The sequence below is a fragment of the Martes martes genome, assembly GCF_963455335.1.
Source record: "Martes martes genome assembly, chromosome: 16".
NCBI classification, from domain to species: Eukaryota; Metazoa; Chordata; class Mammalia; order Carnivora; family Mustelidae; genus Martes; species Martes martes.
The window spans coordinates 9948512-9969416 of NC_137904.1; the positions used below are offsets into that span (position 1 = coordinate 9948512).

At 59.0% G+C, this 20905-nt stretch overlaps 1 protein-coding gene across 1 annotated transcript in view; it reads left to right on the forward strand.

Annotated features, from left to right (window-relative positions):
- Window positions 1-3543: 3543 nt before the first annotated feature.
- Window positions 3544-20905, forward strand: part of RAI1 (retinoic acid induced 1) — a 116083-nt gene continuing 98721 nt past the window's right edge. The window contains exon 1 of the mRNA XM_080825418.1: window positions 3544-3646. The gene's annotated coding sequence lies outside the window, so the exon portion shown is untranslated. The remainder of the gene's footprint in view (window positions 3647-20905) is intronic.

Sequence of the window (20905 nt, forward strand, 5' to 3'; positions counted from 1 at the left end):
CAAGCAAGTTCTCAGCAGAAATCTTCTTAGGTGCTGGCTTTGCTGGCAGTGACCCCTGATCAGTTCCAGGTTCTCTCCTGAGAAGCCCCAGGCCCTCCCCTGAAGAAAGCAGCCAGGGGAAAATCACTCTTCAGATCCCGGCTCACATGTCACCTCTTCCAGGAAGTCTTCCCTGAATTCCTCAACAGGACCAGGTCATCCATTACACTTCATGCCTGTGTTCCACAGCACGCTTTTCCCAAGAAACTTTGACATCGCAACCCAGACTCTTACCTGATGTCTGAACCACAGTGGGAATAGGTAAATAAACTCACCAGCTGTACAACCTCAGACAAGTGACTTCATCTCTTCTGAGCCTCGATATTCTTAACTGTAAAATGCATTGTAATGAGGGAGGATTCAGAGAAGGTATGGAATGTGAGGTTGAAAAATGGCTCACAAAGAAATCCAGGTCTTAATCCCTGGAAACTGACAGTTCTTGTGCATGGCCAAAAAAAAGGGTGGGTGGGTGGGTGGGGGGAGGTGTCCTTGCAGGTGTGATTAAATCAAGGGTCTTTTTTTTTTAAGATGTTTATTTATTTATTTGATACACACAGAAAGAGATCACAAGTAGGCAGAGCAGCAGGCAAAGGGGGGGGGGGAAGCAGGCTCCCCGCTGAGCAGAGAGCCCGATGTGGGGCTCGATCCCAGGACCCTGAGATCATGACCTGAGCCAAAGGCAGAGGTTTAACCCACTGAGCCCCCCAGGCGCCCTAAATTAAGGGTCTTGAGATGGGAGATTATCCCGGATTATCCACGTGTCCCTAATGTCATCACAAAGGTCCTTATAAGAGGAGGCAGGAAGGTTAAGAGGAAGTAGGAGGTGGGACAACAGAAGTTATTGTCTTCCTGCCTTTTCGAGCTTCTGGAGGTCACCAGGCTGTCACGAGCCATGAAATGCAGGTGGCCTCCAGAAGCTAGAAAGGGCAGGGAACAGATTCTGCCCCAGTGTCTCCAGAAGGAGCTAGCCCTGCTGACACCTCGCCTGGAGCGCCGAGGAACTAATTTCAGGCTCTTCTGACCTTTAGAACCATACAGAACACATGTGTGTCGTTTCAAGCCACTACTGCACGGTCATTCGCTACACTTACATTTTTTACTGTAGGTGCTCAACAATGACACTTGTCGGTTGTGGGGCCCTGTGCAGGGAGGTAGCAGCCCACTGAGGTTCCTGGTGTCAGGCCTTCCCCTCGGCTCTCCCAGAGGCAAGTTAAGGCAGCGAGGGAGAACACTAGCCATGGTGGGGGCTAAAAAGCTGCTAGCTGAATGAAAGGGGCCATGCCCACTCAGCCAGTGTTTAACCTAAAACAGTAGCAGCATCCACTGCATGCCAGGCTTGGGGCTAAACACTTCACACACCTGACTTAATTCAGCCCTCTCAACAATCCCAGGAAGTCGGGACTGCTGTTATCGCCATTTTACAGATGAGGCAACAGAGACCCAGCAAGTCTTAGAAACCTGGTCTCATCCACTCAAGAACATGAGATTAGAACTAGCTTAAAACAGTGCCGCTGGGGCACCCGGGTGGCTCAGTCGGTTAAGCGTCTGCCTTCCTCGCAGGTCACGATCTCAGGGTTCTAGGATCGAGCCCTGCATGCATCAGGCTCTCTGCTCGATAATGAGTCTGCTTCTCCCTCGGCCTCTGTGTTCCCTCTCCCTCTGTGATCGCTTTTGCTCTCTCTAAAATAAATACAATCTTTTAAAACAAACCAAAAAAACCAGTGCTGCTCACCTTGTGTCTGCCTGTACCTTGCTTCTCCCATTCGCCATTCTCCATGGGAGACAGGTGGCTGAGCTCAGTGAAGGGCCCTGGCTGCAGGTCTGGGCTCTGTCACTTTCACTTGAGAACCTGGACAGGTGATTTCACCCCTCTGTGTCTCAGTCTCCTCTGTGAGCCTGCCTCCCAGAGGAGCTGCCAAGATCAAGCAGGACAACCCTTAGAAAGAAGGACAGTGTCTAGCACAGAGTAAGGGGACCTTACCTACCGCTGTCCCTCTTTTACCAATGACGAAGCTGAGGTTTGATAGGAGACCTTGGTAGTCTCAGGGCACCTGGGAGCTCTGATGTTCTCCCTTCCCCACCATAGGACCAACAGACCCCAGAGGCCAGGGTCCTGGGGGGACGAGGAGGTTCCCAGAGCAGGTGGTTGTGGGTTTCTGCCCGAGCCCTGGTGAGTCAAAGCCTTGGAGTAGCAGTTGCTTAGGGATCCTCTAAGTTCATAGGCTTATTCACTCACTCATTTACTCAGTATTCCTTTGCGTAAATTCTGCCAACAGCTTCCTTCCCAGAGCACCAGAACTTTGCATCCAAATTCCTCACCAGGCCCTCTGTAGCCTTGAAGACAGAGGTCTTCCCTTATGGTTCTGCATTCAGCGCACCCGCGTTGGTCACCTGGCTCTTTACCCACCAAGCTCTCCCCTGTCTCAGGGCCTCTGCACTTCGCACTTTCTCTTCCCTCTGCCGGGAATGCTCTTCCCCAGACTCTACACAGAGCCTATCTCTGCTCAGATAAGCCCCCTTCTCTCACTTCCAGCTTAATAGCCTCCACCGCACACTTCACCTGCTAATTTGCTTCCTAGAACTCATAACTCCCTGAAATACCTTCTTCATGTATGTAAGCATTTGTTTGCTGTCTGTCCGTCCCCAACAGGATGTCAGCTGCATGACAGCAGAGACCACTGGTCTCTGTTCATTCCCTAGCGTCCAGCAAGGTGCCGGGAACCCAGTATGTGGAGAGATTTCTGTCCAGCCTATTAAGTTCAGAAATTGAAAAAATGTTTCCCAATCCGAAAAGACGAGGTCACAGGGAGGGCCGATGGTGGAGTGAAGGCGGGAGCCTGGCCTAGCAACCAGGCCAGAGACTGGAAGCATCTGAGGGCAGGATGCCAGTCCAAATCCTCTGCCAGAGGTTTCAGCCCCCACCTGGCCCCCAGTCCCACCGCATCCCCTGGCCCGGGACGGGGCGTGCGAGTCTGGGAGGGCTCCACCTGGATCCCACGCAAGGCGCACCCCCCCCACGCGAGGGAGGGCGAGCGGGCGGGGTTGGGGGAGATGTGGGGGGACGCGCAGTGGGGCGCGCGGACCGCCAGGGGGTGCTGTCGGGGCGCGCACGGCCCACCTGGCGCCCGGGGCCTCGAGCGAGCGCAGCCAGGCCGCCCGGGAACTTTTTTCCTCCCGCTCTCGCTCTCCTTCTCCCCCCGCGCGTCGCCCGCCCGCCCGCCCGCCCGTTCGCTCTTCCTGTGCGGAGGGGATCGCATTTCCCCGCGGCACCCGCGGACACCAGGCAGGCCCGGCCGGGTGCGCGGCCAGGGCCCGCTCCCCGCGCCGCCGGCTCCCCGCGCCCCCGGGCGCCGCCCCCGCCGCGGCTGGGCTCGGAGAGTCGAGTCGGAGAGCGAGGCGGCGGCAAGGGCGAGAGGCGAGCGGAGCAGGCCGCCCTGCCCGCCGCCCGAGCGCCGGCGCGAGGAGGGGGCGCCGCGGCCCACCCTCCTTCCTGCCCGGCCGCGGGCCGGCCGGGCCGCCGCGCCCTGACCCCCATGGCCGCCCGGGCCTGCGGGCCGCGAAGTCGCAGCGCCAGAGCCAGGGCCCCCGAGTGAGCGCGGGCGCCGAGGTGAGCACCGAGCGCTGGGGCGCGGGGGCCGCTGCCGGGGCAGGGGCGGCGCGAGGCGTCGGGATCCGAGGCAGGGTGAGGAATGGAGGCGGGCTCGGGGGCCGAGCGCGCCGCGGGCCGGGATGTGGGGGTCCGCGAGGTCACGGCTTTGTGTGGTGTGGGGGTGCGCGAGGTCACCGGATGGCCGTCTGGGGGCGGTTCGCGGCGTGGGGGCGCGAGCGGCGAGGGTCCGTGTGCCCGGGGCTGTGCGTGCGCGGTGGCCCGGAGTGCCGCCGCGCGGGGCGTGGGGACGCGGGGGGCACTCGCCCGGCGCCGGGGCGGGAGGGGAGCTTTGTGAGTGCGCCCGGGGTGGGGGGCGGGGAGCCGACTTGTGCGAAGGGGACTCGGGGCCTGGCGTGCGGCGCGGCGCGGGAGGCAGGGCGCCGGGGGCGGTGAGGGCCGGGCGTGGGGAGATGGGGCGCGCGGGGTTCTCCGCGGTGCCCCCCACGCGGGCCGCGGCGCCCGGGCCTGTGCACAGGCCCCGCGCGCGACCCGGCAGGAAGCGGCCCCGGAGGCCCGGGGAGCTCCGACGCGGCCAGGCCCCGGGCGCACGGGCCCTTCGAGGGTGACGTCACGGTCGGGGGCACCGGACACGCCAGCCCCGAGTCCCCGGACCTCGGCGATCCGGCCAGCTCCCTGGCCCCCGCGCCTGGGAGACAGGGGGCCCGGGAGGAGGGCGCGGGGGCCGGGCGCCAGGCGGCGTCGCCGAGCGCGGCGGGGGCGAGGGGGTGTCAGGACGCGGGGGTGACATTTGGAGGCTCGGTCGCGCCGGGGGCCTCGGAGGAGGGGCGGAGGGGAAGCGAAACATCAGCCAGGCCCGAGGCCGCTGCGGCCCCAGCTTCCTGGGACGCCCGTTTTCCCAGCCAGCCCGTTGCCCTTCTTGGGGCTCTTAGTCCTCCTCAAATCCACGCCGAGGGCGGGAGTGCCGACCCGAGCTGTGCCTTCTTGGGAGCCCGCGATCGGGCGGCGGGGGGGCGGGGGGGAGCGCTGGGGTTTCGACTCGGAGCGGACAAAACCGAGTGTAACAATGCGCTATTGGGGGGCTGGGGGAGGGGAGGCAGCGCGCCTGCATGGCGGACCCGGGCCCTGAGCTTCCCCGCTCGCAGCACTCCCTCCCGCAGCGCCTTTCCCATGCTTTCAGCAGGCTCTGATTCAAGGACCCACGCGGGACCCGCACGGCTCCCTCCCACCCAAAGTGCCGCCCCCCCACCCCCCTCCCGCTTCATTTCTCTTCCAACGCAGCGGTGTGTGGAGGATTCAAGGGCATTACATCTGGTTGCAATCCGGTTTCAGGCCGCTGCCGGCCTGTTAAAACCTCGCGCTGACGTCAGAGCAGGGGAATTACTTCTTTTTATTTTATCTTTTTTTAGTTGTCTGCTGCCCTGGGAGGGGAGGCGGGGGTGGGTTAGGCGAGCTCCGAAGTGGAGGCGCCAGCGCCGTGGGAGCCCCAGGCTGGGGGCTCTGCTTCTCTTCCTCCACCCCGTCCTCCATATAGACCTTGCTCTGCCTAGGTCAGACTCACCCAGGGTGGGGGCAGCCCTCGCTGTGGACTCCGTGGAGGCCCCTCCCGACTGACCACACAGCTGTGTTTCCAGAGGCTTCCTTGGGATGTGGTTCTGGGGATCTGGAAGCTGGAAAGGAATCTTGCCCCCCCCCCCCACAGCAGAGGGGTATATGGGACTCCAGGAGCATCCCTAGGAGCTTTGGATGACCCACAGGAGTGAGCACAGACCTTCTGGACTGGGAGAGGCTCCATCCCAGTTCTCAAGGCAAAAAGCCTTGGAAGGAAGCAGAGGTATTGAGACAGCCCAGGCCCCAGAAGCCAACTCTAGAGTGGGCTAAATAGGGCATTTTCCAAGAGCCAGGGACCCCTCTGGCTTCTTCCTAAATGGAGGGAACTCACCCACTGGGCAAAACCATCTCTCTTCCACTGGACCAAGAGTCCCTTGCAGGTGCCCTCCCCCCACACTTTCCTTTTAGACCCCCAAGTCTAGAACGGTGGCTTTCAAACTCTGCCAGAAACCTGATTCAAGGATACATTATAAAATGTTTAAGAAATACATTTTAGGTCACAGTTCTCTTCACCACCACTACATAAGACTGAAACAAAAGTTTAGTGAAATAACTCTTTCCCCTACTTTGTCGGCTGAGCGGATACTTTCTGTTCTAGCCTGTTTGGCTAGAGGGTTGCAGCCCACTGAATTGATTTCATAATCCACTAATGGGTCATACCCAGAGTTTGAAAAAACAGTCCTACAAAATGAATCCGGCTTCTATTCATTCCACAAACATTACTTGAGGCTCTGACAAGTTCTCTCTTTTTTAATCACTCAAGTAATACATGGATTCATTCTTATTGTGAAAAACGCAAATAACCCAGAAGTATAGAGAGTGAAAGTGTCCTCCGCACCCCTCCCACAAGTAACCCCAGTTAAGAGTTTGAGTGTGTTCTCCTAGACAGTTCTGCTGCTCGCTTGCATGAATACGTATGTATCCTATATGCCGAAAGTTAGTTTTCTTTTACCCCAGATGAGAATACATCTCGGGCTCTTTAAGTTCCTGGCTCCTTTCCATTGTCTTGGGGAAGCTATAGGGTGAGGTGCCCCAGGGCAAGGCTCGGGGTTGACTCTTGGCTCTGCCACATACCAAATGAGTTACCTCTCTGCATCTGGGACTCCTGTCTGCCCAGTGGGGATGATGAGGGTACTGGCCCCACAAGACTCTAGTGAAGGTGGAATGAGTTATTCCATGTAAACACACAAAGCTTAGAACAGTACTTGTCCCGCCAAATGCTGGTTGGCACTATCACCATTATCAGTGCTCGTTTATTTCCGCCACAGTCCGTGCATGCATCATGTTGCTTTTACTTAATTTATTTGGGAGAGTACGAGCAAGCAGGGGAAGGGGGAGAGAGAGAGGGAGAAAGAATCTTCAGACAGATTCGCCGTGGAGCGCAGAGCCCAATGCGGGGCTCGATCCCACGACCCTGAGATCATGACCTGAGCTGAAATAAAGAGTCGGTCGCTCAACCAACTGAGCCACCCAGGCGCCCCATCTTGTTGCTTTTAATGGCCACCTGTGGCTGTGAGGTGGATGCCCACCCCCCACTTTCAAATGTGTGGCTCCACAGGGAGGGACGGGGGGGAGCAGTGGATGCTGGGCAGGGTTTCTGTGGGAGAGGTACCTGGGCTCACTGGCCCCAAGGGGACAGGTGTTTTCCAAGGACCCACCATTTCTGATCTCCCGTGCTTCGTGCACCTGCCTCCAGGAAGGTCACAGCCCAGTGCGTGACTGAGACCCAGAAAATACCCAGGGGAACCCACATTGTCATGGGAGTTGAGTCAGGTTTCAGGGGGGCAGAAAACAGGTGCCCCTGTAAAGGGCCCATGTAGGTGTTCCAGGGATGATAAGGGCAAGAGTGTAGGGCAGTGTCTTTGGGAAGACTTATCCACGCAGAGAAGCGCAGAGGGAGACCGTGTAGAATTCCCTTCTGAGCCGGGCCCGACAGATCACTTGAGCTTCAGGATTCCGTCTCGACCAACGTTGGGAGCTTTAGGGAGGCAGGGGCTTCGTGGAAGAGGGGGCTTGGAAAGCAGGTGCTTCGGCACGGGTAACTGAGAACAACAGGCGCGATCCCGGTGGAGGGGGCACACCAGCAAGTGTTCAGAGGCTGGAACGGACGTGGCGCGTGTCCCGTGGCCAAGAGGGGAGGAGCCAGCTTGGAGAGGATGACGACGGGAGAGGCCAGTCTGTTGCTGGGGCCTCCCGGGCCTCCCTGCCTCCGTCCTGCCCCCTCGCAGCGTGGGCCACACTCCCAGAGGGATCTTTCTCAACCGCAGCAGATACTTCCAGGGGTCCTGCTGCCCTCTGAGTACAGGTCCAGCCCGTGGTCCTCCCCCATGGCCGGGGCCCCTTCTGGTGTCTTCTGCCTGCTCTGCCCCATTCAACCCCCTTCCTTCCCCTCTAGCCACAGCACAGCCTTCTTCCAGGCTTCGGCCGTGTGCATCCTTACCTCTGCACATGTGCCTGGGCTGCGGCTTCCACCTAGGATGCCCTTCACCTTCCTCCCTGCCTCCCAAGACCAAAACAGACGCGTCCTGTCTCCTCCTCCTCTGACCTGTGAGGCGGACTGAGTCATCTCCCTTTGTCTATACCCGCAGCCTAGCGTTTATCCTGGCATTATCGGGAATTCTGTCAGTGTCTGTCCTCCCCACAGGGCTGGAGGATCCAGGCCCGAGAACACACCTCCCTCCTCTCCTGGCCCCAGTGCCAAGGGCGAGGCCTGGAACACGGGAGACACTTGGAAATGCTTCCTGGCAGGAAGGGCTAGGTGCGGTGGGCCGAGTGAGAGTCCCGACACTGTTTCTGTGGGCCCCTGAGAACCAGGGCAGGCGCCTGCCAGCGCTTTGCAGATTCTCAGGGCTCTGGTCAGAGGATTCTGTTCTGCCAGACTTCTGAGAGAAGAGTGAGGCCAGAGAGGGCCCCAGCACCCCTAGGCTGCTCCCTGAGGGGGCCCAAGGAGAAACTGGCTCGTCCTGTTTCCCCGGGGATTGAGGAGACTGTGTGAGGCAGAGCTGTGCCCTGTGCCTGGGTAGGTCACTGGGGATCCGAGACTGGAATTTGACACGGGGGGGGGGGGGGGATGGCGGGGGACTCTGCTGGCAAAGGAGAGATTTTGTTCTGCTGGTTCTTGAACCCTAGCAAACGGTGCTCATGTGGTGGTAGGACAGAGGGAGGGAGGGAAGGAGGAAAAGAGGGAAAGAGAGGTGAGGCAGGAGAAGAGAAGGTGGGGGGAGAGAGAAGCGGGGAGGGAGGAGGGAAGGAGATGCTCTTATTGCTAAATAGTATGCGGAGACTCAGAAAAGGAAATACCCAGGAGTACTAGGGCTCTGACGCTGAACGTTCCTTCCTTCCCTCAGCAGACACCCCCTCGGGTTTTTGCCCTCAGCCTCGTGCTCACCCTGTGACCCAGAGACCAGCCAGCATGTGGTCTGGCCTTCCAGGCCCTCCAAGTCCAAGGGCCAGGGGGGCAGTGGACATCCACTTTCTCTACAAAGTGATCGGCCTCAAGGGAGCAGGCATCTGGGGCGCCATGGAGGGCCAGGAGCAAGTCCTGGGAGGGGAAACCGAGGCAGCAGGCTAGGAAGTGGGCACTGGGAGCCACCCGTTAGGAGTTGTGGGGACATCTCCCCTCGGCCCTTAGGCCTTGGTCTCAGCTGTATATTGGGGGAGTCACCAGCTTGGGGCTCAGAAAGTAGGGGACTGAGTAGAGCGAGCTGAACGAACGGGGGCAGGCCCCATGAATGGGGGTGTTGAGGAGGGACCTGCGGACTGGAGCGGACCATGCCCCTGTTTCCTTGAGTCCCCCCTTGGAGACTGTACACCGGGCCACACGGTGGGGGAGCAGAAGCACGGGTCGGTCAGGATTCGGGGAGAGGTTGAGTTCCCGCGGCTGCGCCAGGTCCATCACCTCCCTCTTGTGCCAGCCGGTGGAAAGCACTGATTTCTGCAGGCGTTAAGTGTGAGGCCAGTGTCGGGCTGTTTTAGGATCTGGGAATGAGGAGTTCCGCACTTGGGGTTAGGCCAGCCTGGGCACAGTCCGGCTACAGACTGCACTCTCCGAGGCCCTGTACCCCCACCTGTCTGGTAGGCATCGTCCGCGGCCCCTCCAGATCGCACGCAGCAGACGGGGCCCTTCCTCTTCCTGCTCCCAGACTCAGCACATGGAAAAGATGGCAGCTTTGTGCCTCCAAACCTTCCCGGCCCGCACACGGGCCAAAACCAAGTTTCTTTTCCGGCCCGGTTGAGGAGATGGGTTGAGCGGGTCTTTGTTACGCAGCAGGGCAGGTGAGAAGGAGAGTTTCCTGGCGAGAGCTTCTGTTTCCAAAGCGGCTCTGTCCCAGTGTCGTGGGTGGGCCCTGAGAAAGCCTCCAGCAGCTGGGGACTTCGGCGGCTGTGTGCCCGGGTAACCACGCGCTCACCCATTCACTCACTCATTCCTGAATCACATATGGAGGCCCCGTGGCTCCCCCAGGGCGCTGGGAACACAGCCACGGCATCTCTGCTTCGGCCTCGTGGCGGAGCACGGGGATCTGGAGCTTAGCCGCCGGGGTTCAGATCCCAGCTCTGCCCCCTGCTAACCTGGACGAGGTCCTGATTTCCTTGGCTCAGTTGCCTCACCTGTGAGATGGAGAAAGTGACAGCACCTTGCTCATAGGACTGTTGGGAGAGTTCATGAGTTAAGGCTTGTAAAAGACTTACAGCAGCGCCTGGTACATAGAAGGTGCTAGAGAATGGTTCCTCCTAACTGTTTTTGCTTCGCACCCTGAAGCACGGCACAGAAGGGCTCTGTGCTGGGGGAAGTGTGTCCCAGCCAGGGCTTTCCTGGGAGGGATGACAAGGGAAGGGAAGGGAGTGGCAGGCGGCCTTCCCAGCCCCTCCGAGACAGGCCAACTTCTTGAATCAGCGCTTGCCTTGTTGGACCCTTCCCTGGTGACCCGGAGCTCTTTCTGTCAGGGGAGCTCAGCGGTGAGGCTTCACGGTCGGGAGGCCCTGCTAGGGCCTTCTTCACTGGGAAAGGCCGACTACAGACTAGGGAAGAGCTCATGATCAAGTGTGGCAGCGCAGCGTTCGCTGACCAAGGCGTCCCCAGGCGCCACAGGCCGCCAGACCACGTCTGGGTGTCCTCTAGCAGCTCCCTCCAGCTATCTGAGCCTCGATTTCCTCCCTGATCAAGAAACGACAATCACAGCCCCCTCTTCGTAGTTTTGTTTTTAAGAGGAGTTTTAAAACAGATCGTGTCTCTAGAGCACTGAGTTGCACTTAGTAACTCGCAGAGTGGTGACTCAGTGTCCCCTGCTTGTAATAATAAAAAGTCTTAGAAAATGTAAATTGAAAACCACCTGACAGAATCTTCGGCGGCGGGGGGGGGGGGGGGAGCAGTTCCACAAGCCCCACGGGACAAAGAATTGTGACAGTGACTGGAGAGACACGGATGCCCAGAGAAGTTTAGCTGGCGTAGCAAAGTCACACAGTAATCCCGCGCCCTGGCAAAGGGGAAGCCAGAACGAGGCCTCCGTCTGGTGCTCTTGACGCTCTTGGACTTACTGGTCCAGCAATAGTTACGGGCAGTCGGCACTAATACACAGCTGAGGTCACGTGGGCCTGTCTTCTGGAAGCTTCTGGTCTGATAGGGCAAATTAAATCTGTACAAGATGATGATGATAAGAGGTAAAGAGAGAAAATAAAACTCACCTGTTCTCTCTGGGGGAGGGAGGAGGGGTCCTGCATTCATTCCTTTTGGGAGGGCACTGTGCCAGGCTTTAGGGCAGTGCTGCTTCACTGGGGACTTGGACGTGATGAACATCCTGGGGTGCACGGGATAGGCCCCACAACACATTATCTGGCCCAAGATGTCAGCGGTGCCCAAGGAGGTTGACCCCCTGCCCGGGAGAGTCGGTACTGGCCGAGCAGATGCCACCCCTGTCCTTTTGAAGCTTCTACCTTGGGAGATGAGCAGCCGTTAAAGACGTGATTGCATAGATGTGGGGTTAATCGGCCTCCTGTTGCAAGCTAAGAAGGTAAAGTGCAGGAAGGAGAGACCTTGGGGGAGGGCACAGCCCAAGCAGTAGCTCAGAGGCAGAAGACCAGGGTGTGTGGAGGGAAGGGCAGATGCCTGGTGTGTGTCTGGCAAGACAGCAGAAAAGGATCCAACTCTGGTGGCCTCCAGAAGCCGGGAGAAGATAAAGGCCCGCAGGAGCCCTCACCAGCTGGGTTTCAGGGAACCATAGCTCCCAGCGTGCGGGACCCTGGGGGCCTGAGGGGACCTGCCCAGGCCTAGTGGGGGGCGTGGAGTGCTGTCCTTCCCTGGGGCCCCAGCCTCCACCCTTTTTCTCCTTTGCATCCCTCTGATAGGTGGGAAAGAGAAGCAGGAAAAAGCAAAGAGAGAGAAGAGGAAGAACATATTTTCATTTCAAACACAGTAGGGGTGGGGGAGGTAGGAAGGAATCTGGTTTAGGATACCTTTGAGACAAGCACAGAAAATCCCCACCGTGGCCCGAAATAGCACTAAAAACAGACGTTTTGGCAAATCAGACTTAATTGAGTGGTTCTCTTTTCTTGAGTCCAGCAGGATGTGGATGGGAGCTGGCTTTGTTCCCTTAGGGTGACATTGTCCCCTGGGGCCCTCGCCCTGGCTAATTAAACAGAGAGGCCCTGGTCTCCTGGGCAGTACAGGAGCCTGGGGAGCTCAATCTGGAAGCCCTTGGCCTTAGCCTGAGTGTTCCAGAGGGCCAGAGATGGTGACTAGGGGGACGACTGGCAGCAGGGCCAGATGGGTGAGAGCAGCAGTGGGAGACGTCTAGTTCCTCTAAGAAATGGAGGCCTGTCTCTCTGGATGCTGAAAGGAATCGCAGAGAAAAGCCATCCTTTAACAAGTGCCTGCTATTTTCGTGGGCATTGGGTGGTCCGTCCTCTCTAAGCCTTATCAGCTGCCCTATACAGATTGTCAAGGAAGCTGAAGCCCAGAGAGGCTAAGTGACCTGCTGGACATCACACAGCAACCAAGTGGCAGTGCTGAGACGACACGGCATCCGCTGGCTCTGCCCGCACCTTGCTCACCTTCTCATGGTGGTCATTCATCCAGTCAGCTGAGAATCACTGCTGTGAAATGATACTGCAGCCCTGGTAGGAAGTTTTTCGGGCTTAGAGTCAGGCAGACATGAGCTTGAATCCTGTCAGGGGCAGTTTGTCTCTGTGGCTTTCTCTCATGGAGCCTCCTGCCATATGTGGGCATAATCATGCCTTTATCCTGAGTTGCCGTAAGGGTTAAACTCTGCATGGAGGGGACAGGAAGGGGAAGAGGGAGGCCCAGGGAGGTTAGGACCTGCCCTGGGCCACCCAGCGCGGCAGGGTACAATAAAAGAGCCCTGGGTAGAGGGAACCGGGAGAGATTGTTAGATCTGGTGCAGTATCAGTATTGGGTTTCTTTATTTGAACTGGGAGAGAGGGCAGCCCCCACTCTGCAGGTAGAGAAGGTAGTGTGGAATGCGGGTGTTTATTTTTCTTTGCCTGTGAAAGCCCTGTTTCAGCTCAGGCCGATGAAGCTTCCCAAGACACTGCGGAGGGTGCCCAAGGCTGTACACTCTGGGGTGCCCACCATGCAGAGAGGGATCTGCTCAGGTGCCTGCCCAGGGTCAGCACTGAGAGGGCACCTACCATGTAAGGCTCCCAGTGCAGCCTGTAAGCCTTCATCCCAGAGCCTGGGATACCCAGGAACCCCCAGAGAGAGTGAGGGGTGAGGGAGGGCCGTAAAAGCAGGGTGTCCCTCTTCCTTCTCCAATTCAGCCCTCCTGGCCCCATTCATCTCCTTATCTCCTGGCAGCCTGGGGGCTGCTGGGAAGTCAGGGGCTGCCTTCCTGATTGACGAACAAAACAAGCCTTGCTCACAAAAGGAGAGGGGAGGTTGGCTGGGCCTCTTGGGCTCCCCTCCCCCTGCCCCAGCCCCTGGCTGCAGGCATCTTTCCTATTCCACCAGCTGACACCCTACATTCTGAGAGGCAGCAAGGGGGCTGCAAAACTGTTGTGGGCCAGGCTGCCCCAGCTGGGTGCCCTGGCACTGGGGAGGTGGATTCGAGGAATGTTGGGGTGGCTGTGAGGCAGGGCATGCTGGAATGGCCGCCTCCTCCTTCCCTTCAGCTGGCTGGGAGGGCAGCTTGGAGAGGAAGCCAGGCCGGCAGGTAGCAGAGAAAGACATCGGATCCAGGGGGAGCAGCAGAGAAAGCAAACAAACAGGGCTTTGTGTGGCTGCAGATTGGCGTCTCAGAAGGGAAGCCAGGCCTGTGGTAGTGGGAAGGAGGAGGGACTGGGAGGCCAGGCCATTGCTCTGGGCCGGAGATAGGCGGCTGGACCAGCCCAGGCTAGGCGGCCAGGGAGCAGGGAGTGCCACTGTGTGTGGACAGGCATCCAGAGTCACAGCCTGGCTGAGTCCCAGCTCTGCCACTTCACTCCTTAACAGATCTGGGCTTGTTTGCCCACAGAACCTGGGCAGAGTCACTCACACCCAGGACTTGGGAAGATAAGGCATCTGTCCCGACTGGCCTGGCCCAGTCAGTGTGAGTGCCCATCCTACTCTTGTCCCCGTTGTTGCTGGGAGAACACAGAGTAAGGGGATCAGGGTCTCCCGGGGTAGTTGTCCCCTTAGCTGGGTCTCCAGGGAGGGCAGGGATGGCTGCTCAGAGCCATGGGCGCTCTGAGGACCTTGATGGCAGCTGTACCGAGGGGAAACAGGTTCTTACTGTCCCATAACAGACGCCTGGGGTGTAGGTGGGTAGAGGCTGGCATCCCAGGCCCCGAGGCCTGGGGAACGAAACGCTGCCCTGCCTGCTTCCCGAGGGTGGAGGCGCAGCAGGCTGGGGGAAGGGACAGAGCCCGGAAGACAGGGAGGCTGAGGGGGCGTTTGGTGGGGGTGGCGCGGGGGGTGGGGAGCGGGGGACGGGTGTCAAATTCAGGATCCTAGCGCGGGTAGCCCCTGCTCGGCCCGCCTCTGGGGCCAGGGCGGGCCTCGGGCCTGGGGGGGAAAGGCTTAGGTAGGAGCTGTCAGGCCAGACACACTGGCAGCTCGATTATCGCCTCCGGGGCCATTTCCTCTCCTCTCCTCAACCTCGAGAGGGGGCGGCGAGAGGGCAAACGCCCGCGCTTCCTGCCCTCCCCTCCGTACCCCTCCCGCGGCGCCCACCATCTTGGCCGCGCCGGGGCCTCCTCCGCGGCGTCCGGCCTGACAAGCCCCGGCCGGCGGGCCGGCGACGCCGGGAGGGGTCGGGAGCCTCTCCGCGCGGAGGCCGCGCGGGGGGGCGGGGCGGGGCGGGGCGGGGCGGCCGGCTCCCGTCGCCATGGCAGCGCCCCGTCCCGGCGTGCTCCGCGGGACCGCTGGGCGGGGCTGCCGAGGCCCCGCCCCCTCGCCGAGCCCGTGTCTTTCCGGGAACCCGGAGCTGTGGGCATTGACTTCCAATCGAGCTTCGCTCTGCGACCGGATCCTGTGCGACTCAACCTCGGGATGGGCTCTGTGAGCAGAGCCCCCGCAACCCCACATCAGGGGTAGCAGGAAGCGCCTCCCGGGGCCCAGGCTCCTGGAGAGGCTGCGGCCCCCACTCCCTGAGCAGTGAAGTCGTTGAAAGTAGGGCCTGGCCTCCAGGCCACGCTGTCCCGGCACAGCAGGCTCTGGCCCTCCAACTCTGTCCTTTGCTGGTGCTGCCTATGGGCCAGCCGGGCCTACCTCCCCACTAAGGGCAAGAGAGAGGAGGGGCCAGGAAGGCACCCCCACCACACCACGTCGTCCAAGCCTGGACGCCGCCACCCAGACGGCCTACCTCCAGCCCGGGAGCACGGGCCTCCCCTAGTTGGCAGCCATTGGGGCTGTCTGGCCAGGAGACACATTCCTCCCTCCCGAGCCTGGGCACCCCGCCTGCCCTGGGGGCAGCCCCTTCCGGAGCTTTGCTGCCAACCCAGCCCTTCCTCCACTCCTCCTTCCTTCTAGTGCCTTAAATACCCGACCTGGTCACTCCAGGGCCGCCTTCTGACCCCCAGTCTTTTCAGAGGCACCAACTCATCAGACCCTCTGTCCCCCATCCCCCACCCCACACACCTGGATTGGGCAGGCAGCAAAATTTAATGCCAGCCTTTAGGTCTTGGAAGAAAGGCTGTGTGCCTGTTGAGCAACTGCCCCCCCTGGCCTTTCTCAAGCCTCACGCGATGCACACTCGAATGGGGATAGTGAGAAGGGGCTTTCAGATGCAGCAGGAGGCACTCAGGCTCGATATCAGAAAGAACTTCCCCATCCTAAGCATTTTGTTTTTAATGAAACTATCATGTTACTATGTTGAATTTAGAAAGATCTAAATATACGGTTAAATAAGTAAAAATCCCGTGTTTCTACCCCTACCCCTACATAACCACTGTCAACATTTTTTTTCTAGACAGATGATAAAGAATATATGATAAGGAAATGTAAAATATGGGACCATTCCATATATTTGGTTTTGTAAGGCACTTGGTGGGTTTTTTTTCTCACTATAAAAGGAGGACAGGCTTATTATAGACTTTTGGAAAATATGACAAGTTAAAAGAAAAACAATTCACCCATACTCCCAGTCTCCAAAGGCAGCCACATCTGACTTCGCCCCCTGCTCACGGGGTTTTTTTGTTGTTGTTTAAGCATGCCATCATTCCTCCTGTGTGTACCATTTGATATCCTGCTTTTCCCACTTAATGTTGTGTAACACTCTCCTTTCTCCCCGCATCTGTGGGAGTCTTGAGAGAACCGGAACCACATTCTTGTGAGATCTTCAGAAAACACCCGGACTGGATGATCCTTTTCTGACTTTGTTCAGCCTCTCTCCATGGGCAGACAGACCCTCAGAGGAGCCCTTCGTCATTGCCACTTACCTCTGATAAAAGCAGCCTGAGCCAGGGGGTCCTGCTAGCTGGGGGCAGAGGAGGCCACCTAGCCTGCTCAGGGACACTGAAGACTCCTGCCCCCCGCTGAGATGCAGGTCCCGGCAGCAAGGGGCTTTAATTGGCCCCAGCTGCCTGAGGCTGCGGTGAGGGCTCCAACCTCAGCCGCATTCCAGCCTCCTTTTCCTGAGCTGTGCTCAGACCGAAAGACCCTTTGTTGGTCCTGGAACCCACCTTCTGTTCCCTCTGTCTGTCTTAGGAGCCATTTTTGCTGCCCTAGGCTCCTCCGCCCTCTCCCTGGGGGCATGCAGGCCTGGCATCAGGCACAACCTCCCTAGGTCCAGCTGCCCCTCAGGCCCAGCTCCAAGCTGTCCTTGCCCCACTCATCCCCGCTGCCAGGCCTCCTCTTCTTCCCCATTCCCAAACAGTTCAGTTCTAACACATCCAAGTCCTGTGTGAAACAGGCCTTGGAAAATCACAGTTGCCAGGGATGGATTGGCATTTAAAAGGCATCCAAGGCTTGGGGGAAAAAAGCTGAAAAGACAAGAGAATGCAGGGCCCTGTCTCCGAGCAGCAGCTGGATTTAGTGGATGGAAAATCACAGAATGCCCCTTTCCCTGGGAATAACACCCCTGGCAGAAGGGCAGCGGGTGGGGCACCAGACACCATGCCCCAGTGGCCGCCACCTGCCACCACCACGTGCTCTCCGAAATGAAAAGATGTGGGAGGGCTAGTGTGAGCCTCCAGCCAATGGCCCTGTAAATTATATTCTCTTAACAGGTTTATTCATTTATAAAATATTTAAGACCCGTCTCGCTTTACCTGCAGCAAGGAGGCAGCCAGGTTGGGGCCGAGATTGATGCTCTGAACATGATTTATTTATCTGGATTTTCTCTTCTGGGCTGGGCGCCGCCTATTGTATGGAATTTAACCAAGTGGCGAGATGGGTGTGTATCTGTGTGTTCGTGGGCTTGGGGGCCTGTGTGGGCAGCATGGGACTGTGTCCATTGACCGGCGCGGGGGTGGGGGAGGTTTCTGTACATGGAGGGGGTGATGGTTCTTCCGTGGCTGGTACATCCAGGCACGTGTGTGAGTCTGTCTGTACTGGACTGCTGAGTATGTGCCTGCATGTGTGCGATTCGTGCATATAGTGGGGGGGGGGGGGTCTGTGTTTGTGACTGGGACCGATGTGTGGTTGTGTGTATGTATGTGTGTGTGTCTGGGCTAGAGAAATGAGCTGAGGAGGTTGATCTGTCCGAGCATGTCTTGGGTACTCAGGTGCACTGGTTCAACGGGGGAGGGGGGCCGTGCTCCTTTGTGTGTGTGTGTGTGGTTTGTATGTCTGCATTTGTGGGCAGGGGACCTGTGTATGTGGCTGAGTGCCTGTCTTCTTGTTAGTGCGTATATCCTGTGGTGTGAGGCCTGTTCCTGTGTGCATGTGGAGTGTGGTGTAGGACTTTTCCCACCTGCTTTTTATCAATGGTAGAGGCCGTGGTCACTGACCGGGTTGCTGGGCGGAACTCAGTGCCCTGGGGAGATCTGAGTTCGGTGACCCCTGTGGGTAGCTGTGCCCAGGCCCCAGGAAGGACTGGCTTTGGGGGCTGAGGGGACACTGATAATCCCTGACCCTCTTCCAGCAGAACTGGGCCTTCCCGAGGCTCGGAGGTCGGAGGAAACTGTGGTCAGGGTCACTGTGGTCCAGGCCTGCAGTTCACATACAGGGAAACTGAGGTCCAGAGGCCACACAGCCTGTCAGTGGCCAAGCCAGGACCTTCATGCAGAGCCCGGCACCCGCTCTAGTCCTCTGCTCTAGGGAAGCACCTCTCTGGGCCTCAGTTTCCTCTTCTGTTACACGGGAGTAGGTTCTCGGGTTCCTGCGTCCCTCTCACACAGAGCATCGGGGCTGTAACGGCCCAGGCAGAGGGGGCAGGGGCTTGTCAAGGATCAGTGAGTCTAGTCTAGCCAGGAGGCCGGCAGCAAGAACAGCAAGGAGTGACTGGGAGATCCTCTGCTCCGGGCGCTGAGATCCAACCCGAGTCCCAGGGGGCTGTTCTGTACTTGGACCGTTGTCTCTGTCCCTTCGCCAGCCGCAGCCCCTGGCCCAGATGGGGCCCAGAGGCCCAGGAAGTGGCAGGCATTTGGTTTTCCTCAGCCTTGTGACAGCCCTCAGCGGCCCCCCAACACACACACCCTTAGCAGCTAATGCGTCTGTCACTACTTTCCTAATGAGGCAGCTGAGGGCCCCCTGGGACAGATACCTTTGCAGGCCAGCCTGGCAGCTGAGGGGGTGGGCTGGCCTCAGGGTCAGGTTGGGAAGAGGGGGGCCGAGCCCCTCTCCTGCCTGTGGAGGCATGGAGGCCTGTCCAGATCCGTGAGCCAGCCATGAGGCGATGTGTGTATGTGTGTGGATGGAGGGGTATCTGAGGGCGGGGGAGGCAAGAAAGCCCCCACCCGGGAATGCATTTTTCTTAGGCATTGTGACTACTTGTAGTAATAATACTTGATCTGACAGACAGATATGTTTGCAAGCCTCCTGCGGTCCAGGACTGAAATCAGCCCTGATCTGGGTGTTTGTGATCCCTGCCCTGGGGAACGTGTGGCCAAGGGGGAAAAGACAGCAACCGAATAATCAAATTATTGGTGTCATTATACATCCGTGTATGGGACTGCACATTTATCACAAGCCAAGACCGAGGCTTGAAGAGTACATTGCAAAAGCTACTCGTGGAGAGAGGAGTCCTGTGTCTCGGCTGCAGACTGTTCAGGACACGTGATAAAGGCACATCTAGGACTGAGTGAGTCGGGAGAGTTTTGCTGTGTGGCCCCAGGGAACTGCCTACCTTCTCTGAGCTCCACAGGGACTGGAAGTTTCCTTCTAGCTCCATCATCTCTGAGTGGAACTCGGGCAGCCTGTGTCTCCTCCTGTGCTCTTTGCCTGCCCCACCAGGGCCCTCAAGACATCTTTCGGCAACAACCTTGACTTTGGAACGCCGGAGGCATTGCCCCAGGGGACGCCGGGAGCCACAGCGCGGCAAGGCTGCCTCAGGCCCCACCTGCCATTTCGTCTTAGCCCTTTTGCTCTCATAGAGCCACCTCCTGGCCCAAAGGAAGCCTGGAAGAGATGAAAACTGAGAATCAGTCCCTGGTCCGCCCCCCCATCGTGGAGAGAGGCACGTACCCACGCATTCACTTGTTCCTTTGCTTAGCGATAGCGTTTCCTGAACTCCTGTGAACTGAATTGCCAGGTGTTAGACAAAAGGGGCAAACTGATTGTCCTCCCGCCACATCTGGCCCACACCCATTTTGAAGGCCCACCCAGTGTTTGGGGGTGAGTTGCCAGTGAGTAATCCTTGGGCGGGCTCACCCCCAGTTTCTAGTTCACCACTCCTCTGGGCTATTACAACCTGCTGCCCCCAAGGCCATGACCAGTGGCCCTGGCTATGGTGTGACCCCCAGTCGGGGTGGGATGACACAGCCTCCACCTAGCCACAGTCCCCACCCCTCCCTGTCTGTGTCACTGCAGTAGTGTGGCTTCCTGGTTATGGGCCCAGCCTCAGGAGCCAGACTGCCCGGGTTCAAATCTGCCCCTTGGCTTTTTACCAGCTGGGACACTTGAGGTCAGTTCGAGTCCCTCTCCAAGCCTCAGTTCCCTCGTCTGTAAAATGGAGGTCACAATTACAAGTACCCACTAGCTCCTGGGGTTGCTGGGTGGAGGGGGCGGGTGGGATCAAGTGAGAATTTCCGCTAAGTGCTCAGAAACAGGGCTTAAGTTCTGACTGCTGTTACTGTTAATAAAGGAACCACTTGTGAGGCTGAGACCTGGGTTCTAGCTCCTGGGTAGTGGGGTCCCCTGTGTAAGACCCGTGGCACCTACAGGCCTCAGTTTACCCATTGGTGCCTTTGGGAAAGAGACCCCTATCCTCGCTGGTGGGCCTCTCCCTGGCCCTCCAAAGACCTGCTGTTGGGACGGGACGGGGCGGGGTCGGGGGGTCAGGCCTCCAATCCCCTTCCCTGGCGGGGCGCCCTGTGGCCGAGGCTTCGGGCTCCAGCAGCCGCACCCCGCCGCCCCTCCGGCGCTCGCCGGCTGCCCCTGCGGGGTTGCCGCCATCAAAGCGTCTTCTCGTTCTTATGCTAATGAGCTACATTAATGCTTAATGGCCGCGAACGCGCGGGTTTAATTGCACCTGCCCGGGCCGGAGGCGCGGCCGGCCGCGGAAGCAGCTGCGCGCCCGCCCGGACGGCCTTAATTACCTGGAAAACGGCGCCCGGCAGGGAGGGGACGGAGGGAGGGAGCGCCGGGGCCTCGGCGGGCGCGGCCCGGCCCCGCTCATCCCGCTCATCCTCGGAGCGCGGCGCCGGGTGGGGAAAGGCTGGCGTGGCAGGTTCATTTAATTAATTTATCGCCCTGCCTCGGCGGAGACCTGCTCCGCCAGCGGCCTCGGCGCTCCCCCCGACCCCGGGCCCCGCGCCCTGGGCCATCTTTGGCTTGGCGTTTGAGGCCCTTGGGGACGGCCCCTGCCCCCTGACCGGGCCGGTGCCACCTGCTCTGCTCCAGCAATAATGGTGGTCACTCAGTGTGTGCCAGGTGCCCTGGAGGGCCATCAGGGTGACCTCTCAGAGCACCCCCTCCATGCCTTTCTCTGCCTCACCTCCCTTGCCTTTTGGAAGCTGTTCCCTCTGCCTGGAACAAAGACCCCTCTCCTACCTCTCCCACCCGCCCTGAAATCCATCCCTGTCCCCTCCAACAAGGCAGCCTCTGTCCTTCTGCTC